Source organism: Nasonia vitripennis (assembly GCF_009193385.2).
Source record: "Nasonia vitripennis strain AsymCx chromosome 1 unlocalized genomic scaffold, Nvit_psr_1.1 chr1_random0012, whole genome shotgun sequence".
In the NCBI taxonomy this organism is placed as follows: Eukaryota; Metazoa; Arthropoda; class Insecta; order Hymenoptera; family Pteromalidae; genus Nasonia; species Nasonia vitripennis.
In genome coordinates, this window is record NW_022279600.1 from 790,400 (window position 1) to 814,553 (window position 24,154).

Genomic DNA, 24,154 nt, shown 5'->3' on the forward strand with positions numbered 1-24,154 from the left:
TGACGGTTACGCTTCACTTTAAACGTAATCGCTAGAGAGATTAGATTAGATTAGATTAGATTAGATTTATTTGACGTACAATATGTTGTACGATAAATTGTATACAGCAGCAATAGTAGTACAGCAAAAATGTGTATTGTGAAAGTATGATAATGTGAAGATGGGTCAAGCGAGAGTGTGTGAGTGTGTGCGTTTGCGTGAGTGTGTACAGGCGTGTGTGTGTGCGTTTGAGTGAATGTGTACAAGCGAATTCAAGTGTTTGTGTTTTCAAGCTCAAGAAAGTGCTCTTTAGCTAGTCTCTTGAAACCTGAGACAGATGTAGTGTTACGAATGTGAGATGGCAGGTTGTTCCATAGGTATGAGGCGCTGATATGAAACGAGTTCCTCAGCGTCTCCGTCGCGAATGTCGGAATATCCAGAGGTATCACCTCCCCCCTAACAGGCCGAAGTGTCACGCGGAAGTCAAAGTATGCCAGTACGTATGATGGTACGGCTGTGTTAAACATTTTTCTTAGGAAACAAACAGTGAAATACTTCCTGCGTCCGGCAGTGGTTAGCCACTGCAACTCCCGCCTGTATGGGGAAATGTGCTCATCTCTTCTTACACCATAGATGTACCGAATTCCTGTATTCACGAGCCTCTGAAGTTTTAGGTCGAGTTCCTGCGTCAGGTCACAGTATACGAGGGAACAGTAGTCTATAAGAGGAAACAGGAGGGCCTGCACTAAGTGCTTGCGCAACCTGAGATTGGTGCTTTTCCTGAAAAAGTAAAGCCTGTACATTAGTGTGTGAGCACGCTTACACACTTGTGTAATATGCTCCCTCCACGTAAGCTTAGAGTCGAGCACCAATCCCAGATTACGCACGGAAGATTCAAAGCTGACCTGGGCACCCCCTATGTTAATGAAAGTGTTAGCTGTTGAGGGTAATGCGTTTATGTAGTAGGGAGAGCCCAGGACAATTGCTTTAGTTTTAGCAACATTAAGTTTTAGCTTATTCTGTTCAGCCCAACCAGTAATCCTCTCAGCATTGGCACTCATCTTGTTTGATAAAGAATTGAGCTCTTCGAGGTGGCATTGACTGTAAATTTGCAAGTCATCCGCGTAGATGAGATGGAAAACATCGGTATCAAGGCAGAAACCGATGTCATTGATGTACAATGCAAACAGCAGTGGACCCAGAACGGACCCCTGCGGAACGCCGATGTTGAGACGCCGAGGAGAAGAACGTTCGTTATTGTCACCAACGACGGCCTGCTCTCTACCAGAGAGGTAGGAGGCAAATCAGCGGATGACTTGCTTTGAGAAGCCGAAGGTGGATAGCTTTCTCAGGAGCCTGACGTGACACACAGTGTCAAACGCCTTGCTAAAGTCAAAGAGAAGGAGTAGTGTTACTTTCTTTTTGTTTATCCCAGCTCTGGCATCATCAGTTAGCTTAATTAGGCCAGACTGAGTGCTGTGACCAGTGCGGAAGCCTGTTTGAAGATTATCTAGTAATAGCCTTGATTCAAGGTATTCTGAGACTTGCCTATGCACTAGCCACTCCAGAGCCTTGGAGAGAAAGCAGAGAAGTGAAATCGGACGGCAATCAGTCAGGGCTGTTGGTGAGCTGACTTTGTTGAGTGCGCGCACAAGTGACATTTTCCAGGCAGATGGGAAGCAGGGTTCGCTAAGGGACAGGTTGAAAATATGACTTAGTAAGGGAGCAAGAACCGGCAAAGCTTTTGAGACGACAACCTGTGGGATGCCGTCGCTCCCCCTGGCCTGAGTGTCAAAGTGCGATACCGCAGCCAACACGTCCGATTCCGTTATAGGTTTGAATTCGAAATGTTCCGGGAGGTCAAGACTTTCCAGGGTAGCAAGATAATCCTCAACAGCAGGAGCCAGCGGATCATTTGAGATCGCGCTGAAATGCGTGTTGAGTTCATCTGTGGTGAATCTAGATGGTAAGGGGGCCTTGGTGGCAGAAATTCCAAGTTTCTCCAGCTCTTTCCAGATCTCAAGTGGTAGAGTCGTTGTTAAAACTCTTACGGCTAGATGGAGCGTTAGTGTAAAGAGCGAGAAAGCACCGACCTCAAACAATGTGCAGACGCCTTAGAAGTTCTCCCTCGATGCGGTAGATGTCTCCTCGATGTTGATTAGGAGCCGAGACAGACGCCGTGCGAGCGGGAAACCAAGCCAAGCCGAGCCGAGTAGATTTTGAGTTTAGAAGCCGTGCAGAAAGTTTGTGCAGAAAAGATGTTGAAAATAAATTGCAACCTTCAGCGATTTATATGTCATCGTAAAGGTTGCAAAAAAGAGCGTGCAACAATCTACAACAAAAGAGGGCCCGAAGGCAAGAAGCGGCAGAAAAGCAGTGCGAAAGTAGGAGCAGAATGAAAAGCTGTCAAAGCGACTCACCAGAGAGAGAGAGAGAGAGAGAGAGAGAGAGAGAGAGAGAGAGAGAGAGGAGGGAGAGAGAGAGAGAGAGAGAGAAATATCAACGCTATGATATGATGAGTCACTACATGCGCTACTATAACAAACAAGTAGGCGGTGGAGGAGTGAGACACGTCTATTCCGGTTCAACGTATCAGCGCGGACGAGGTGTAGGTGCGTGGCTCGGAGGTTTATTTCGCAAAATTCTTCCGTACATCGCTTCCGGTGCCAGAGCTGTGGACAAAGTGGCTGTGCGCACAGGCATCAACGTGTTGGACGACATTGCAAACAACGGCTCGAATTTCAAGGAGGTGTTCAAATATCGTACTAAAGAGTCTGGAAACAAATTGAAGAGAAAAGCTCGTGAAAAGATAGCACGTACATCGAGTACAATCGGCTCTAGCAAAAAACGCAAACAACATACGACAGGACGGAAGAAGAGAGTCACGAGAAAAACGAAGAAGAGGCCTAAAAAGAGAAGTACTCAGTAGCAGCATCAGCAGAGTTTGAGAAGTGTTACGGATATTTTTGGTCCTAGGCGTATTTAGTTTGGGGTAACAATGGCATTTTTACATTCTCACTCGACGGAATTCATGTCCAGCGAGCTGGATCTTTTCACGCTTTCAGCCACCCAAACGTCCATTGAAAGCAGCAGCTTTCTGCATTATAAGCCTGTGTCGTCTCTTAGCGACGATGTCGACGCACCATTGGAATTTGTCGTGCCGGCAGGTAGCGAGCATTACTTTGATCTGGCTCACACTATGCTTCATGTTCAAGCTAAAATTGTACCCACTGACGAGGCTACCGCAACGACCGAAGAGCTTAAAGTCGGACTGATCAACAATTTCATGCATTCAATGTTCAATCAGATTGACGTTTTTTTCAATCAGAAAATTGTTTCGCCGCCTAATAACGCCTATCCTTACAGAGCGTACATCGAGACGCTTCTTAACTACACTCCGGCTTCTAAAGAGTCACATCTTACAGCGAGTCTGTGACACGAGCGGCGGTTTCGATTCGCCAGCTAATGCGGTGAGCACTGCCACAGCACCTATGATCGTGAACAAAGGGCTGGAAAATCGCAAATATTTTACACAGAATCGACGATACTTTGACATGATTGAACATCTACATCACGACCTATTTAATCAGGATAAAATGCTGATTAATGGCGTAGAAATGCGCGTACGTCTAGTGAGGAGTAAGGATGCTTTTTGTCTGATGGACGCGACAACCGATGGAAAATTCAAACTCAGCATCAAAGAAGCTACACTCATAGTTTGCAAAGTAAAAATCAGTCCTGGAGTTTTACTGGCTCATGTGCAAGCATTATCGAAAACCACGGCTAAATATCCCATAACGAGATTCGAAGTTAAGTCGTTTACTCTTCACTAGGGAATATTGGGTGATTCGATCGACAACGTTATACACGGTCAGCTGCCGAAGAGAATAATCTTGGGCTTTGTGGAAAACAAAGCATTCAACGGAAACCGCGCGTTAAACCCTTTTAATTTTCAACACTTCTCTATAAATTATATTTCTCTCAACGTCGACGGCGTACAAATTCCAAGCAAACCTTTGCAGCCACGTTTCACGGGTCTCGACAAACTCTACATTGACGCTTTTCAAACACTTTACACGGGCACAGGCGTGCATTTTCTCAACGAAGGTTTTGGCATCAATCGCTACAACTATTACAAAGGCAATCTTTTGACGGCCTTCGATCTCACTCCTGATTTATCGGCACACTGTACCACACATTGGAATCTCGTGCGCTCGGGTAGCATACGCATAGAAGTGAGATTTGAGACAGCTCTTCTCACTGCTATTAACTGTATCGTTTACGCAGAGTACGACAACGTTCTGGAAATCGACTCTAGTCGCCAAATCGTAACGGATTTTAACGCTTGATGCGCACGCACACTCGACCGCAGCGCCTCAAAAAAATTAATTATTTTTTTTGATTCGCGCTTCATAAGGCGAATGCGTTGACAGTATGCAGTTAGTCTCCCTCTCAAAACAGCCAGCACCTAACGTACTCGAGCAGCAACAGCATCATCGTCATCATGACGGACTACGTGATCGATATTCAAGGCATTCGGGATATAAATAAAAAATTTACTCCCAAAGAAGTCGGAGTTTTATCTCTCCAGAGCCGTATAGTTGGTCATTGGATCATTCGCGCGCCGTGCAGTTTTACCGAATTATCCGCGGATATGCAGCAGACGAATAATTACTGCACTCTCGATGTACACGGTTTAGAGTGGCGGAGATATCTCCTTCAAGAATCTGCGTCGTAATCTGTGCAACTTGGTGAAAGACGCGCGCCGTATATACGTGCGTGGCCAGGCAAAAGCCAAGTTTTTGGAAAAAGTAGTGGCTCGAAGAATCATCAATTTAGAAGATTTTAGTGCGCCTTCGTTTGACGAACTCTCTATGCAATTCCCTAACGTCTTGCTATGCACCAGCCACGGTATCAAGAAATTCGAGAACAAGAAAAATTTTTGCGCACTGCGTCGAGCCTATCAAATCAGAAGGTGGATACATTCAATCGTTGCCAGTCCTCATCGAAGCGACCCGTACGACATAAATAGCCAAGTAATGTACCAAGCTATATTAGATTACGATAGGCTGCAGATGGAGAGATATCACTATCCCGAAAGATTTCGTGCTAGCGACGTTGCGGACGGCATTAAAAAAGAAGCTGACGAGAAAAAAGACGGTGCGGTAGAAGAATAGTACGTAGATGCACCATCATCATGAATACGCGTCAAATAATCACAGCTATTAGAGGATTAAAAGCCGATTCAATAGGAGTTTACGCTGCTAATCACGTTCCGAAATTGCTATCCACACCGACAGCTATTGTAACGAATCTCGACACCTCCGATCAGCCAGGATCACACTGGGTTGCCATCTTCATAGATAAAAATGGATACGGAATTTACTTTGACAGTTACGGAGTTGCACCCGTATCAAAGCATCATCTTGATCGACTCGGAAAAAACTGCACGCCATTCGACTGCAATAAAAAACAAGTGCAGAGCGTCGACTCTAAAGTATGTGGCGAGCACTGCATTATGTTTCTGTATCATATATGTAGTGGCATTTCTTTGCGAAAATATCTACGTTTTTTTTCATCAGACTTTGTCAAGAATGACGCATTAGCCGTTAAGTTTTATCGAAGGCTCATGAGAAGAATGCAAAATAAAACAATGCGTCATCGCCATCATCGAGTCAACGCATTCCCACACACGAGTTCTACAGGACGGGGTTACTGTAATCAGATCTGCACAGCCAAGACCGGATGTTTGTTATCTGAACGTTAAACAAAACAACTTCTATCGATATCAAACGTGTCTCGTTTCACTATGGAATGTAAATACTGTAACGGCCGTTTCTAGAAAGAACTGCGACTCGTTGACGCTCGCTCTTTGTCCTCCCATTCTTTATAAAGGTGTCGTGGCGCAGTCGCCAGCCATCAGTCGTAAGAACACTCTCGTCAAGTAGACCTCGTGTGTAAAAAATCTTTGCAATGGATTCAGCAGCACCAAGTGCCGAGTCTTGGAAAAATAAGCTGATCACCTGCAACTTGTTGTACTCGACGACGTACGCGCTTAACAAATCAAACTGCAAGCGTGCAACCATAGGCCTGGAGTATTACGGCGTTTACTACAGAGCAGTGTTAAAAATTTGTGCCAATGGATCGCCAGCCAATTATGTGACACTCGCGTGGACTCAATTTTAGATTATATAAAAGACGCTTTGAAAAGAGAAGAGGCTGAACTGTGTCGTGGAATTCTGAAAAATGTAAACTCGTTCAAACAGTATTACGCCCTTCATAAATATAAAATCGACGAAATTGTTAAGACAAACTTAAATTTCGCCACTGTAAGCGTCGACGTTTTAGATGTAGTTTTAACAGAAATCTATGCGTTTGGCTTAGCCAGAATCGCAAAAGATGTGTACGACGTTATGTTTCCGCTATAACTTTTTGTATTCATCTCCTATCGTTAGTTTCTAAGCTGTAAATATGCTTCATTGTTCTACGCACACACACACACACGCGCGCATAAATATATCATGTATTCAATTTTTACTGTTTTATTAAATAAATATAAGAGTGTATTAAACAAAAGTTTCTCTATTTTAATGTGTACAAATCCCATCAATAAACCCCAAAGCTGGAATTTATAGTAGGCTTTGCCGCACCGTGTAGTAGGAAATCATACAGGTTACATATTATTACAGTGCAGAAAGGATCAGAGCCGGCGCTAGGGCAATAAAAGCCAAACAGCAGGTATACGCGAGCGACAGGTAGACGGCGGCTTTGGCGGACGCGCACGAGTATGGCGTAGAGAGGGGAGAGAGAGAGAGAGAGAGAGAGAGAGAGAGAGAGAGAGAGAGAGAGAGAGAGAGAGAGAGAGAGAGACAAGCGGGTCCAGTACAGCAGCGGCTGGAGCCACCGCGTCAGAGCTCACGGGCTACTATAGTGTAAAAGGAAAGGGGGTTACGGGCTGGTATAGCGAGAGTCGCGCACGTGCGTTCGAGCTCGGGGCCGGTATGGAGTAGACAGCAAAAGAGAGAGAGAGAGAGAGAGAGAGAGATAGTCGCGCTCGGGTCTGCTTGAGTAAAAGGGGGAGGGCTGGCATCGTATGCGTGATATAGCTTTTGTTTAAAAATTATTTATAATTATTTATAAATAAACAAACAAAAGTCACCCATCGATGACAGACTGTTTATGACAATAGCGGTCGTAAATCATGTTTATTAACCTAATCAGCTACTGTTGATATAAACATGAGCTTCTGTTTACATAAACAACTGGCGCCAGCCACGGGACTAGTGACGTAACTCTAGGCCACGCCCAGTCTCTCCATACCAGCCCATATACAACTTACAGCTTTGCAATTTGGTGGAGCGGCATCGAGTAGCGGCCTTCTCGTTCGCGCACGTATGCTTCACGAGATACTCTCCACGCCGAGTTGACATTGATGTGACTTGACGCGTGCTTGTATAGAAACAAGATTTGACGCAATACATAATTTCTTTCTATCGCGAATACCGCCACCTCCACGGGCGTTGCAACAAGCAGTTGCGATGCAAATCTGAGAAGCCGGATCTGCAAAGGAGAGTGAGGAAAAATACCACACGTTCAAACTCGACGTTCGTGAAGCAGCTCTCACAGGGAGCTGAGTCGCAACGCGGGTAGATCGCAGGCGTTGAGAGAGTTCTCCGCTGCGACAAGATATTGTGATCCGATCTAATATTGCCAAGTTTTCTCCCTCAAAACCGGGCCCCGTTACATCCTAGTCAATTTAAAAACCGCTGCCAATTCTTTGCCACGTTGCTTCCTTCAACAATATGTATCGCTTTAATATCTGAATTGCTTTGACTTCATATATAATTCTATAAAGTTTTTGTACTTTTTCGTTTGATAGATAAAATTATTTTTAATCAATTATATATAAATAATCAATTATAAGTCTCTCTCTATTTTCTCGCATAGCTATAATTGTTTATATAATATTTTTATATATAGTTGATGGCATGTCATCGGTACGAAAAGAAAATTTGTAAACTTTTTATTTATTATTCAATTTCTTATTCATTTATTGCATTTATTTAGCTTCAAGTATTTTTCTACTGTGCAATCACATTATTATAAATAGGCTCACATACTGCCATCATACGGGAGGTATACGTGGGTGCCTTACTCAAGAATTGACATTTGTCACGATAACGCGTGCCGATTACCAAAGAGAAACAAACAGAAAAAGGAACTCTGCACGTTGGGGTTAAAATTCCTCCTTCTCGTTTTTCTCCGAACATGCTCCATGAAATAACTTAAATTTAAAGTAGTCTATAGTTATAATAACATTCGATATCATCATGATATGATCATGATGTTTTTAAAAAAAGTTCAACATTCAGTTTCCGAGTTATAATGGTAATGATAGTTCGCGGAACGCATCTGAAATCACTAGTGATCGAAAAATCGCCACGAACAAACACACACGCATAACTGAAAATCTTGTTGTCAACGAATTGGTCAAACAAAAACAGAAAAAAACAATCCTAGGTATAGATTAATATCCATTAAATTGAAGCTGAGATCTAAGCGATGCAGTTTTCAGTTATATGGGGAATTCTATGGGAAAAATGCCTTTTTCTGGTTAGAGCAACCGAAAAAACAAATGTTGGGGCACGAGCCCGTAACTTTTCGTTTTCTTATTGTACATGTTTAGAACAATGCAAACCCACGTTTCAACATCGAAAAAGTGCCTTGTGACACTGTTTTATAGGCCCTTCAAATTCGTCGAAAAATAGCCATTGTTCAATGGCATGTACCTAATGCATAAGGGCACAAACGCATTTTCAACGCATTTTTTTTAAATTGGAGCTTTTTCTCCGTTCTTTCATTTTACTAGAATACATTTTCTGTCTGTGCCTTTATTTTCGATGTTGAAACGTGGGTTTGCCTTGTTCTAAACATGTACAATAAGAAAAAGAAAAGTTACGGGTGCGTGCCCCAACATTTGTTTTTTTCGTTTTCTCCAACCACAAAATGGCATTTTTTCCATAGAATTCCCTATATAGAGTATACAAGCTAAGAAAACAAAATTTTTAAGCTTAATATCTTTGATACTAATTGGTTTCATAAACACCCCAGAGAGAGGAATCAAGGTGCTATATAATGCTAACTAAATCCAAAATTTTAAATTGATTATTGCCTTTTTACTCCAGTTATCGCGTCACGTAGACAAAACCGCTGCCAATTCATTGGCACGTAGCTTCCTCAAACGAAATTTATTGTTCCAATAGATAAAATATTGTTTTCAAAAACAGTATGTGAATGCTATTTTAAATATTTCAAAGCTTAATTATTTTGTTGTAGGAGCAATTTTCTTATAGCAAAATATATATAATAATCAGAAAAATCCGATCAAAATCTCTCAAAATCGCGAAAAAGCAGAGATTGATGAAAGGATAACTCTGTAAAAATAAAGTTATCGTATTAAGAGAATAAGATTGTAATCTAAAAAAACTTACGTATAATTTTACTATAAAAAACAAATATATATTGTGCCGTATAATTATACTCTCAAAACATATTGCATAGGGACAATTCATAGGGAGGGACTTTAACGACGTGCAACGACACCCCTATAAGAGGAAGAAAAAGTTTCGAGAAAAATTGGTTTTTACTTTTTAGCTCTTTACTTGAGAACCGCTTGACGAAATCGAAATTTAAAATTTTAGCAGCAAATAGCTTTTTTATGGCGAATCAGCAAATAAAATTTTGAAGCATTTGACTGCATTGTTTTAGAGATATAAGGAATCAAAAAATTAAAAAATAAATTGAAACCTTGATATCTTAAGAACTATAGGGAAAGATGCGCAATAAACTTAGCCAAGACACATAAAATATCTACTTCCCAAAATCTCAAGTGCAATAAAGCCTTTTTACTTCCGTAATCGGGGCACAAAAAAACTCAAATAACTTGAAATTTTAATGGGGTATAGTTTGACACGTGATCCATCGACATGATTTTTTTCGTTAGGTTATGATGTTTAGTTTCAGAGATATGAATTTAAAAAAAAATCACCTTTTCATTTTATCTGCCGAACAAAGCGGTCGATCCCGAGGACCAAACGGGTAAAAGTAGGTAATTTTATTCTCTTTCAAATGCATATTAGATGAATTGTTTGTAACGATGGGATGATTGAAAAAAACGCAAAATAGTGTTTTTCAAAAATCAAAAATTGGCCAAAAAAATAGTTAGAAAAATAAAAAATAAATGTTTTTCCCGAATTCAGAATCCAAAAATATACATGCATGTCAAATTTTAATGATATTGACGGAGTAGTTCCAGAAATATTACGGTATACTATAACACTCGGTTAATACTTTTCTGCCGTGTTATAACCAGGGCCAGAAGGGCCCTGTTTATTGTAAATTAACGTCGGGCGTGCAGAAGGCACGGCTCGGCCGACTCAGATCATGCACGTGTTTTTACACGAGCCCGCGGAGGCGGCGTAGGTCGGGTCGTAGGGAATAACACACGAGAAGTTTAGATAAGGAAATGTATATTCAATTGTAACTATACACGAAGGTGCAAACGCCGCACACTTCGACGAACGATAAAGAGAGACGAGAGATATTAATTACCCCGTCGACATGAGAGAGTGAGAGTGCAGGTACTTACAACTCAGTAGTGGCAGTAGTACTTGACGCAACGGACGCGGTCCAGTCTCGGACGTGGAGATGCAACAGTTCGGACGGGCGTCGCAGCGACTCGTCGGTAACGCACGGACGAATATCGTTCGCTCTCGGGATGCTCGCAGGACTCACAACAAACCCGCGTATAGTAGTAGCGCGAGCTACTCGTGTGGATAGCGCAGCGAGACTAACTCTAGTCGCGGCTCTCCCGGCCGCCGGCACATCGTTGTCATATCTCGCCAACGCTGTGCGGCCAGGCGGCAACCGCGCTACCTATGCTTTCACTCTCTCTGTCTCTATCTTGCTTCGTTTCTCATTCTCACTCGTTTCGGCGCTCGTTGGCAGCTTGCTGAAACAATAATCTTATTACAATTAGTACATGATTAGCCGTTAGACATTTGACGTGCACTCGGCCGTCACAATACATACACACACACACACGCACACACATCCATACGGACATTTTCTAAAAACACGTGAACTTCTATCACACCAAAAAGGATTTTCTAGAAGTTTTGACGAAACTCAAAATTTTACTATTACAAAGCTTCCTAGGAGGAAGCAAAACGACTTATAGTATAGAGGGTGAGAAAAAAAAATTTTGAAGCTTAATATCTTTGAAACTAACTAGTTTTATAAACAGCCCAAAGAAAGGGATCAAGATACTATATAATGCTAACTAAAGCCAAAATTTGAATTTGATTATTGCTTTTTTACTCCAGTTATCGCGTCACGTAGAAAAACGCCTTTTTTCAGTTTTTGATGTTTTCCTCGGGATCTGTCTCATAAAATAACTTAAAATTGAAGTGGAATACTGGGTACTAACTTTCAGAAATCATGTTTTTTTTAAATAGATTCAACATTTAGTTTTTAAGTTAAAACAATTTTAAAAAATTGCGCTTTATGGTGTATAATAAAAGAACAACAAACGATAATATCAATTTTCCGCAGTAAAATGATAGGTAATTTTATTCTCTTTCAGGTACATATTAAGCAATTTACTTTTATTAACTTTTCCAATAACTTCATTAGAAAAAACTAAAATATCAAAACTAAAAAATCACTATAAAAAAACACGTACACAAAATGTAAAAACGGACTTTTTTACCACTATGTTCTAGTAAAAACAAAGAAAATGAGACTTAGTGGATTAAAATCCACTGAGTAGAAGCTGAGATACAGACATACGCACACACACACATACACACGTATGGACATTTTCCAAAAACACCATTTTTCGACTAAAAATGCATCAAAACACACTTACCACGTGTTTTTACATAAACTCCAAAAATTTCTATTACAAGGCTTCCTTAGGAAGGAAGCAAAATACATATTAATTGAAAGAATACACAGACGATTTGATTGAGTGAATACTAATACTTATGCATTCGAATCCGATTAAATCGGCATTGTTCGATCGTTTTAAATCAATTTTAATGCCATCATCATATATTACGCGCACTTCATGAAACGGTCACCACTCTTCTCGATCCTATGCGCGTAAATGAATTTACATTGTTAGAGAAGAGCAATGCACATTTACGGATCTGCGTCGTAATTATGACGACAGGTCATGCAATAGAAAATTGATTCTAAATTTGCGTATATGTATGTATGAATAGAGATCCGGGATACCAGGTAGTGGGAAAATGTTACAATAATAAGCTTTCTTTAAGTTATGTTAAAGTTAAAATTAATATATTTAGTCAATTCTTTTATATTGCATAAATATTGCATATATTCTTATTTAACAATGAAAATTAACAAGTCGTTTTTTATGTTACACGATGTTTGTTATTAGATACGCATTAAATTGCGTTATCTTGAGCGAATCGCGATATTTTTATAAATATAGAGTATAATCTATATTGTACATGAATTTTCAAATGATATGCTTAAGTTGCGTTATCAATTTGAGAGAAATTAACAAGTATTTTTTTTATTATATAAATTTTGCTATTAGATGTGCGTTAAATTGCGTCATCTAAAACGAATCAAGATAATTTTATAACCATAGAAAATATTCTTTATTCATACTAAGTTTTTTTAATTGATACGCTGAAATTGCGTTATTAATTTTACAGTCTAAGAAATTTTACAAGTTTTGAATCTATCTAAATAATTCGAAGTATTTCTACTTAAGGCGTAAATTGCTCTTGAGTAGAGACTAGTGCGCTTAAATTGCGCTGGAGCTAGTGAATAAGGATAGGCCGCGCATGGCCTTTTATAGGGAGCTAAGCGAGCGCGAATTGAGCCGCCGAAATAAATCGCATAATCACGTCGTGTCACGATAGCCGTGGCGAGCGGAAGTTCGTCGCGTAGCGAAGCACAAATTTTTTATAAATGTCATCAATCGCAAATTGTTAAGACTGTGGTGTGCAAAATTTGTGAAAGTGTATATCATACAAGTGAGTTTGAAAGATTGGGTGGAACTCTTAAACTAAGTGCAGTGCTTGGAATCTGTAATGAACACGATGATAGAGAATTAACCTTAAAAGTGAATAGCAGAACGCTGAGTAATGAGGCGAGACTTCTACTTGGTCAAGTGAAGATACATGAAAGAAAAAAATTAGAAATTAGATATTAAAAGAACTTCAAAATAAAATAAATGAGAATGAGGATGAACTACAAGATGATAATTTAAAACGTGAAAATGGCCTCTTGAGAAAATTGAACAAAGAACTCAAAGAAAAAAACCATATTATTGAAACAACTATTAGAAAACCAGAAAAGCGATAAATCAATTGTTAAAAGCAGAACTTTTGCCGAAGTTATCACAAGTGATACAAATTACAACATGCTAAAAAGAGTACTTAAGATCATAGTAAAAAGTTTGAGAAAATGAAAATATTGAAAAAGTAAATCAACTAGTTTCAAACTATTTAATTAAAGACAAAACAATCCGGACGAAAAGAGTAAATAAGAAAAAGAATAAAGTAATTATAATTTGTTTGGATGAAGAAAGTGTTAGTAAAGCACATAAATTACTTAAAGCAAAACTGTCAGAATCATGTGAAGTCAACAAAGAATAAGTAATGAACCCTAAAGTAAAAGTAGTTGGAATTGATAATTGTGAAAATATGGACGACAAAAGTATATAGAATGACATAAATGAGATAAATTTTAGCAATTTTAAAAGAAAATGTATTATCTTGAACTTCTACAAAAACAGTAGAACTAAACTGCAGACAGTGACTTTAGAAATGCCTGGCGAAATTTACCAGCATTTTGGAGAAAATAAGAACAGACTCTTTGTTGGATATCAAAACTGTAAAATCTATGATTATTGTAATGTAAAATCATGTTTCAATTGTGGCAGGTTTGGCCACAATGGTAACAAATGTAATAATAATGGTATCTGTTTAAAATGTGCTGGGGAACATAAAACAAAAGAATGTCAAGTCAATAAAATTATATGTGCAAATTGCGATTTAGCAATAGCAGGTATAAGACAAAGTATAATATAGAACATGTAGCAACAGATAGCCACGAGTGCCAAATTCCGCAAGCTAAGTTGAAAAAGTTTGTTGACCTCACCGATTATACTATACAGCCTACATTACCAAGATACGTTGGTACAGTAGAAAAAACATCAGCTAAATGTATGATAAAGAAAGTGTCGGGAATATCTACGAATTCACTACCATCAATCAATACACAAATATCGGAAAGATTAAGAACCAGGGAAAAAACAAAAATGAATCAAGATCACAATTTTCGAAGATATAAGCAAGTTTGAATGTGAAGTAGAAGATATTAAAACGCTCAATCAGACAATAATAAAGTAAAAGAATTTAACTTGATTTCTGCAATGTACAGCTGCCATGATATACCAAAGTTGGAATTTGTAAATAATGTAAGAAAGATTTTGTCCAAGCATAGAAATATTAAAAACCATTGTATATTTGGGGATTTTAATATTGACATATTAAAAAAAAACGTAGTGAAAAATGTAACTAGTGAAAAAACAATTAGTAAAGAATTTATAAATAATTATCTTGAACATGAATATATACCATACTTTAGAGGAATTACGAGACCGTCTCGTCGGTCCCTACGAAGAGTAGTATGGTTCAGATTTCCTACGAAGAGTAGTACGGTTCAGATTTTCCGGCGAAGAGTAGTACAGTTCAGATTTTTGCGGCGAAGAGTAGTACAGTTCAGATTTTTGCGGTGGAGAGTAGTACAGTTCAGATTTTTGCGACAAAGAGTAGTAGAGTTCAGATTCCTTACAACCTTTCCATAGAGCAAGAAGTTCATCTAACCATTTGTGTATATTATTTGCTGAATGGCGATCGTCCAATTCCATTACTCCAATCATAATCGATCTTAACGCACCATTATCTATGAAATGGCTTGTTAAACCCAAATAGCTTCTGTTATTTACAGTATCAGTCCAGATATCTGTTGTTAAAACTATATCATTTAGTTTAGAAAACATATCTTTCACATTATTTGAAAGTGCTTTATACTTGTCTTCCATTGTCTCGGTTATTTGATTCCTATTTGGAATTTTGTAAAAAGGCACCGTATAGCTAACGAAAGTTTTGAAACCTTCTTTTTCCACTGTGGATAACGGCATCTTATCTTTAGCCAGCATAAAAATAAGTCGTTTCGTAGTTTCAGCAGCCTTTGCACCATCATCTGAAAGTCAATAAAAAATGCCATCATTAAAAATAAATGTATACTGTAAATATTTATAAACATATTTGTATTTTTAAAATAACGTTCAATTCTGTCTTTTTTTCAAATGATTCTATAATTTACCTGCGTATGATCGCTGATGTTCAAAAATACTATCTACCGTCAATTGAGATTTTTTCCGCTTCGGCGTTGCAACTGTAGGGGTCGTAGGAGTTGTAGGCGTCCTCGAGATCGAATTTTTTGTTTCTTCGTCACTTTCCTTGAGGTTCAGTTTTTTACAGGGCGATTCCTCATCTACCTCTGTCTCATCAGAAGCTTTTCTTTTAATTGCTCCTGTCAGAACTTTGACATTGACTTTTGGATGATGCCGTCGTAAGTGAGCACGTAAATTTGTTGTATTGCCAGTTGATTTAATGATGGTATTGCAGACTAAGCATTCCGACTCCGACTGGTCTATCCTTCAAAAATACTTCCAAACGTCACTCTTGAATTTTGACACTAGATAACAAACAAAATTTAATTTTAATATTATGTACATAGAAACTTTGAATATTAATTTATAAATACAAAAATATCCAGTCAACTATCTCGTGAGAGAGATTTCACTGCGATTTAAAAAAAATGATTGTAAAGAAAAAATGTAGTTTCTAGAAATATGAAAATAATAAAATTAGGTAATTAGGTAACTATACTATGCGTACTATTGGATAAATATAAATATGAAGAGTTTGAAAGGTAAGGGAGACAGGATCATTCTCTGCACACGATTAATTGTAATCTTAGATTCATTCAGAAGACTCAACCTCAACCAAACGATAAGACTGATAAGCTGAAAGAACAATAGTATTAAATTACGTTATATTGTTTTCAAGATTTTTAAACAACATATAAATAACCAGTAGTGTAATTGATATACCTATTATAATATTCAATTATTAAAATTTTAAAAATCTTCCTCGTCACTACTAACGTCGCTGCCGTTAATTAAAATGGTATCATCTAAGTCGTATGAATCAAAATCAAACAAAGTATTTAAGATACTTTTTATGCGTGACAAATTTTCTTCAACTTGCATTTTTACTTTAGCAGTAAAACTCCAAAATAAAGTATTTTGTAAGGTTTTTGCATTGCGTTGCAATATTAATTCAATATCAAGAATATCTTGCTTATATAGATTACTTTGATCAAATAATCGATTTTCTAATAAAATTAAAATATATTTCTGTTGTTCTAAATATTTTAAAAGATCATCTATTATTGCATTATTCATCTGCAAAAAATTTAAGAATTTCAATTTTGAATTGGTTGTAGACAAAAAAATAGTTAAACAACTAACTAATAATAATTACCTAATGCATGCTAAAACGTGGACCGCTGACTCACATTTCTCGCAGATCAAGATTACATATATATCGCTTACCTTATTATTATATCCATAGTTTTCTTGAAGCCTCGGTCAGCTTGCTCTGAGTTGCGTTTTGAAGGTTAAAATTTCTTGGAATTCTGTTTACGCAGTTCGCACTTCGCAGCCTGGGAGCCGTCTTTGTTGCGATCGTCGTCTCCGTCTCGTACTCCCGTGTCGGCCGTGTCCTGCTTGCGTGTAAGCCGCCTTCCACGTAATGGTGAAGTCGTGTATTAGGAAGCACTGAATTAGACTCGACGCACTCGAAAATATCCGGCTCACAGTCGTCTTCGTTTAGAAATAGTTTCTTACTTTCTTGTCTTTCTTGTCTTAGATTTTACTTTCGTTCTCGTTGATCGCACGGCTCACCTCGTTTGGCTGCTGTCGAACTTGTGCTGTCGATTGTCGAACTTGGCGCACTACGCAGTGATGCTACAGGCATAGACTATATAGTATATAATGTTCGTAATTTCGAAACCCGGGCGTCCGTTTTTCTGTCTCTCTCAGACACAAGCAACTCACCTATGGCTGAGAGAGAGAGAGAGAGAGAGAGAGAGAGAGAGAGAGAGAGAGAGAGAGAGAGAGAGACAGAAACACCAGCGCCCGAGTTTCGGAACACGCACAATATCTCATGACTTTGACATCACTGCCCGCGAGTCGTGAATCTCGAATGACGCTGTGGCGTGAAATATAAATCGGACATTTTTTTTAATATCGGAAGCCGATATCTCCTGTAATATATCGTAATATATCGATATTCCGATATTATCGGTGGAGAAAATATCGATAAAAATTATCGATATATCGCGAAGAAAATATCGATATCTCTGAATATCGATACATATCGCCCATCTCTAGTACATCACCCATGTTTGAAAATATTGCAAAATCTGGAATCTTTATAAAAACATGTCACATATATCTGTGTTTAGTATATTTAACTTAGCTATAATATATAAAAAATAAATATTTGTACTAACCTTTTCAAATTTGTAAATAAAGAAAAATCACTAAGCCCGGCAAAACGATGTTTGCAGTAAGCAAAATAAATATTTCTGCATTGAATATCTTAAAATTGTATGATTGATAAAAATAATATGTTTTTCTTTAACTGTTACAATATATACAGTGCAGCGTGTTTTGTAGGTTATACGCATACATGTAAATGTGCTCTAAGTGCTATGCCACATTGACCACGAAGCTTTGTAGACAAAATTCTATTTTGCCGAATGTTCTAGGTCCACCGACACCGTTCTAGAGATGGGCGATATGTATCGATATTCAGAAATATCCATATTTTCTTCGCGATATATCGATAATTTTTATCGATATTTTCTCCACCGATAATATCGGAATATCGATATATTACAGGAGATATCGGCTTCCGATATTAAAAAAAATGTCCGATTTATATTTCGCGCCACAGCGTCATTCGAGATTCACGACTCGCGGGCAGTGATGTCAAAGTCATGAGCTACTGTGCGTGTTCCAAAAATCGGGCGCTGGTGTTGATGACAGATGACAGGCTAAAGAAATTGCGAAGCAATCTCGTTCCGGAATACCAGAGGAATTTCGGTATTATTTATCCCAGCCTCCTATTGAAAGAACACAAAATCCAATAAAATACTGGAACAGGATGCCAGATTCCGCCTTGTCGAAATTAGCTTTACGCTATTTAACAGTTATTGCAACATATGTACCATCAGAGAGACTTTTCTCTCAAGCATTATTAATTTTGACTGAGAAAAAGAAGCAATCTGACGCCGGAACATTTCCAACAATTATTATTTTTGGCAACTTTGCCCACAGAATATTGGTGTTTATAAAGCAAACTATTTTTAGATTATTTTTGTGTATCACGGTAACTTACATGTAAATCCTGATAAAATAAACAGTACTTTTCTATAAAAATCTGTCTAAACATAATTTGACATCTGCACTTTACTTTAATTAAAGAATACTATTTTTTTGATAAGCTCCGATTTTATCAATATTTTAAAAATCGATATTTCAAGTACGATATTTTATTCATATCGATGTGTAATACGTATCGATACGTAATATCGATATTTTTCAAAATATCGCACATCTCTACCGTTCACTGTACCGCTGTACCGTACGGAAGCGCCTATAGGCACTCGGTAGTGTGTGCCGAAAGTAAATAAATTAAAAATTGATTAATTCGAATTAAACAGTTTGCTGTTATTTACTTTAGCCAATCGCAAAGAAACACGGTCCGACGATCGCGGGGGTGCCGAGTGCCGTGCTTTGAACGGAAATTAAAAACGGTCTACAGCATGCCTGAAGATGACGCATAGGCGCTTACTGACAAGTAACACCGACCATTCCGTAGTACCGCGTAGTCTGTCCGCGTCCCTCGTTTACATGGTCGTCTCGTTTTTTCTCTTAAAGAAAACTTTTGAAAAAAAGGATGTTCCTAACCTACTTAATTTTGCAGTTCATTGTGCATCTCACTTTTTGTTGTTTATATGAAAAAGACGTTATTCACTATATTAGTAAGTTAATGAGAATTTTCAATAATACATTTTTTCGAGGAAACTTTTTTTATTTGATACTTCTTACTTGATTATTTTCGGTTAGAATCTTGGCAGACATTTTATTGTGAGAAAAATGTCCAATGAAAGTTAATACGATATAAGCAAACTGGGCAATGTGGATAACGATAAGTGCATTCTCGTAGAGTTTATAAATGAGAGAGATCATGAAGACAATGAGTTGCAATAAGTAGGGTATCTATGCTGGATAGAAGGTATAGAATCGTTGAATATTCATGAACATATTGAACGTAAAACTGGCATTACCATACATTGGTCTAATTGTAACATTGGGAGTGCAAAGTATATGAAAACCTCATTAAAAAATGCTTCTTTTGAGAAACATAGAGCAAGAATATTAGCTTATGGCAGTGAGTATCAAAAATTCATATATAACCCTATTGCGGGGTATATAGTTATGTTTTATTCACTTCAATCAAACATTTATTAATTTATTTTTATTTTATTATTGCAATTTTAGATTGGGTTGACATGAAATCAAAATAAAAAATTTGGAAAAGTATAACATTGTTGATAGTCCCACAAAAGATATATTTAAAAAGGTTAAAAATAAGCGTGATGAATCCGATGATGAGTTTTCACAATCTCTAATTCATAAAACAAAAAAGAGAAAGAAATTCAAACCAACTGAAGAGAAATCAGAAAGTGACGATAGAAAACTATTAGAAAAAATTTTGGCTAATAAGAATTTGCACGAAATAGATGATTTGGTAACAAGTTTATTTCAACGCATATCTTATATTCAAATGTTTTCTTTATATCAATTTTATATTTTAAAATATTATTATTTTTTGTCAATTAGGAAGGTGCGTGCATTATATTATATTCATTATATATATATTGGATTCAGAGATTGACGAATTAAAAATTTGGTACCAGTGGGATTTAAGTTCCGTCTAATAAGGTAATTGGAGGGCGCTTTTGGCCTATCTGTCTGCTATTTCATTTCCATTAATGTTTTTGTGGCTTGGGATCCAGACTAGTTGAATGTTGTTGCCGGATTTCGTTATAAAATTTATGTTGAGTTTACAATCTAAAGCGGAGGCAGGTATTTTAGCATTGGGATTGCTTGATTTTATAAAGGCTAGAGCCTGGTTAGAGTCAGAGAGAATAACATAATTTTTAATGATATTGGATTTAATGTATCTTAGCGTCATTAGGACCGCGTATAGTTCTGATTCCGTACTAGTAGTTAGATTTGAAAGTTTTTGTTTTAAGATTATATTTTTGTTTTCGAAATAGAAGGCGTATTTGTGTTTTCAGACTGCAGCGTCGGTGTAGAAACGGTTAAAATCGTGGTATTTAGTCCTAAGGAGTTGGTCTGAAAATTGGTCATCGTTTGTTGTCTAGGTATCTTGGGTTGCCACATTTGCATTCTTGAGTTGGCATTGTAACGGGAATTCATAAGTTAAGGGTAGGTCTGTTTGGAAAATATTTTGAAGTTTATTTTTACTTAGGTTATATCTATTGATTATAGTTTTCATTATAAATTTGGATTTGGATTTTTTGTTGTTTTTTATATTTTCAGCCAGTAGTTGGAGTTTAGGGATGAGAGGGTGTTTTCTTAAACTGCCAGATTTTAGGAGGTATTTGTCTATTAGAGTTAATCTACGGTGAGAAAGAGTTGTTTGATGGGATAAGTTGAGAGTTAGGTCGTTGGATGCAAATTTTGGGAGTCCAAGACAGATTTTTAAGCCCGTATTGTGTATTGGTTCTAATTTTTTAAGATGTGTCTCAGCTGCGTTTGAAAAATCCCCACTCAAGAATTGATCGCGTTAGTGCTTTATATGTGTTTATTAAAATCGTGGGTTTTACTCCCCAGGATTTGTTAGAAAATGCTTTTATTATATTTAAGGTGTTTTGTGCGCGTTTTTTAATATAATTTATATCGGTCAACCTAAGTTTTGAGTCGAATATTACTCCTAAGAATTTAACTTGGTTGGTTAGATACACGTGTTGTCTATTTTAAGAGATATGTTTTTTAATAATTTTCTACGGTTATGGATCAGTATAAAGTTTGATTTATGTGGAGCTATATTTAATTTCCTACTTTTTAACCATCTTTTAAGTTTCTTTACCCCTTCTTCCAGTTTTAGATTAGCTATTCCTGGGTTTATATGAGAAAAAGTTAGTGCGTAGTAAAGTTAGTAAGTAGTAGTCAGCAAATTGGAGGTTTTTACATTCACCGATGTTTCGGGTTATATTTCTTACGTACAAATTAAATAGAATTGGACTAAGTACCGATCCTTGAGGAAAGCCTTTGTTTGTAGTTTGTGTATGGGATATTTATGGTTTCGGCATCTGTATTTATGCAGAGTTTTTCTATAGTGGCTTTTATTTTAGGATCTTCGTAATTAAAGTTTGTAGTCTTTTGGTTTGTAGTTAGGAATCCTTTTAAACCTCCAATCATTTGCCAAATTGAATTTGTCGGGGTATTTACTCCTAAAGATTGCATAAAGTTTTGAGTGTATTTGGACTTCGTGGTTTTTGTTAGTGATTTGAGTGCGTTCACTGATTCGATATATTTCAAGTAATTTTCGGAGATTTTATTATTGCGATATGCGTCTAAATTCGATTTTCTGATTTCTACAGCGCAATCGAGCTCTGAGTTCCACCAGGGTGGTTTGGAGTTAATGACTCTGTCACCTTTGGATATCTTTGCTCCAGCATCCATTATAGTGTCAATGATTAGAGAATTTATTTTGTCATAAGCTTCTATTGCGTTTAAAGAACTAAAGTCAGTGTCATGGGTTTTTTCTTCCAGGTCTACTCCACATAGAGTGATGAGCGTTGAAGTCGCCACAAATTACTACTTTATTGAAATCTGTAATATATTTGATTAGATTTTTGATAGTTTTAATTTCTGTTCTGATTCTTTGATCCCTGTATAGATTAAAAACCGTGATGGTTTCTTTGTGAATTTTTATTTCGGTGATTAAAATTTCGAATCCGTTGAATTTTTCGGACAAAGGAATATTTTTAAAACTTATGTTATTTCTGACTGCAGTGCTTAATCCACCACCATGAGTTTCGGTTAAACGGTCACTTCTGCTGATATTGAAATTTTTTAGTCTAACAATATCTTGGCTATTTAGCCACGTTTCTTGAAGACACGCAACATTGTAATTATATAATAGAGAATCTAATTCATACGCTTTCCCCTTCAGGCTACGACAATTCCACTGCAGAATTTTGAAATGCTTGTCTAGGGCCATTTTACTGTCTTACTATCGGAGTGGGCTTTAAGGTTGCAGTGCAGTTGAGAAGTTATGGAATAGATTTTGGAGAAAATTTTTTTATGTCTAGTTGAGAGTTGGGTAAGAAGCTTACGAATCACCTTGGTGTAAGGGTGTGTAGCGGCAGATGTTTGTATGGTAGGGCTATGGAGAAAGAGGTATTTGGACGTTCTCATTGTGTTGGCTGGTATAATGGTGTAATAGCGAGGATTGATTGTGATGATTTTAAAGCCGATATTATTTTGGTCGAAAGAATCAGAGACGCGGCTGTAATAGCGAAAGTTGGTGAAAAAGGTATTGGCGGAAGGTTCCGTCTTATTTGAAGCTATTTGAAGTCGCACTTTATTGAACGAGATGTATGATAAGTCTATAGGCATGCGCTTATTAGGTATCACAGATATACTTATAATTTTAATGTTAAAAATTTTATTAAAAACTATATTGATCACGTTTGTTCTACGATTATAACGATTACTATTTACATGGATAATTGTTTTCGTGGATTCAGTTGAATCCCTTTTTCTTTGGCAAGGATTTCGGTTAAGGTAAAAACCGTCGCGTGCATAGCGGCATTTTGTTTTACTAGATCGAGAATGGAATCTATGAGTCTAATTTGTCATCGCCTTGCTTTTGCGAAACTGCAGTATGTCTTGGGATATAGTCCGATACCCGGCGGTTTTCTGGAGTTTGAGTATCATCGTCGCTTAGCTGTACTGTTGGCGAATTAGATCTTCTGCGTTTGTTTATCTTTGCGGGATTATGAAGCAGGTTCTTGCTTTCAAGACTAGGATGTTTACTAACACTGTTGGTTCGAGCATGAGGATAAGGGCTTTCTGTTTGCGTATTTCGATAATGATTGAGATATCCCGAGTAGAATAAACTTTTCGCGTGATTGAGAGAAATATTTTTGGTCGCCATGGCGTATTTAATTTCTTTCTGTTCTAGATATTTTAGGCATGATTTATCCAGGGCGGAGTATTTCCCTTTACAATTGATACACCGTTTTGATAAGGTACAGTTGGAAGCAGAGTCATGCTCCGAAGAGCATTCCGCACAAACGGAATTTCGGATGCAGTTGCTTGCTGAATGGCTAAATCGGTAACAATTTTTGAATTGCAAAACGTTAAAAATGTAGGGGTATACATTAACAGAGACGCCGAAAAATTTGACTTTTTCGGGAAGTTTGATGGATTTGAAAAATATTTTAATCGAGCTTATTGGCTCAAGCTCTTCGTTCACTTTTTTGGAAATTCTTTCGATTTTCACGTCTTTATAATCAGATTCTATGGCTAACTTTAATTTATCAATAGAATAAGTAGTATCGATTCCGTGGACTTGGCCGATTTTCAGAACTTTGTAGTTGGGGATGTAATATATCCAGTGCTCATAGATAGCTTTAGGAGTTTCTACCGTGAGATTCGCTTCCTCAAGTGAGGAGAATGTCAATTCTATTCTTTTTGGGGCCCACTTTTCGGACATTTTCGAAGTTGATTTGTGCTTTGATTAAGATTTCGCCTAGTCTAATGGGATCTATATGACCGATATTATTCTTGTTATTAGTTGATTCTATGTGGACTATGAATGGGGCTTGGGTTTTGCAAATGTATCTATTTATTTGAAATTCTGTAATGTTAGGGTTTGTAATGGAAGGA

General features: G+C 37.5%; 1 protein-coding gene and 1 long non-coding RNA gene across 9 annotated transcripts in view; both read right to left on the reverse strand.

The window, feature by feature from the left end:
• Window positions 1-24,154, reverse strand: part of LOC100117424 (major facilitator superfamily domain-containing protein 6) — a 380,954-nt gene that overhangs the window by 342,056 nt on the left and 14,744 nt on the right. The gene's annotated exons all lie outside the window — the stretch shown is intronic.
• On the reverse strand, window positions 13,726-17,219 carry LOC107981560. The gene is made up of 3 exons (XR_004226447.2): window positions 16,709-17,219; window positions 15,412-15,786; window positions 13,726-15,288 (listed from the first exon to the last, which is right to left on the reverse strand). It is a non-coding gene; the product is annotated as an uncharacterized LOC107981560 (long non-coding RNA).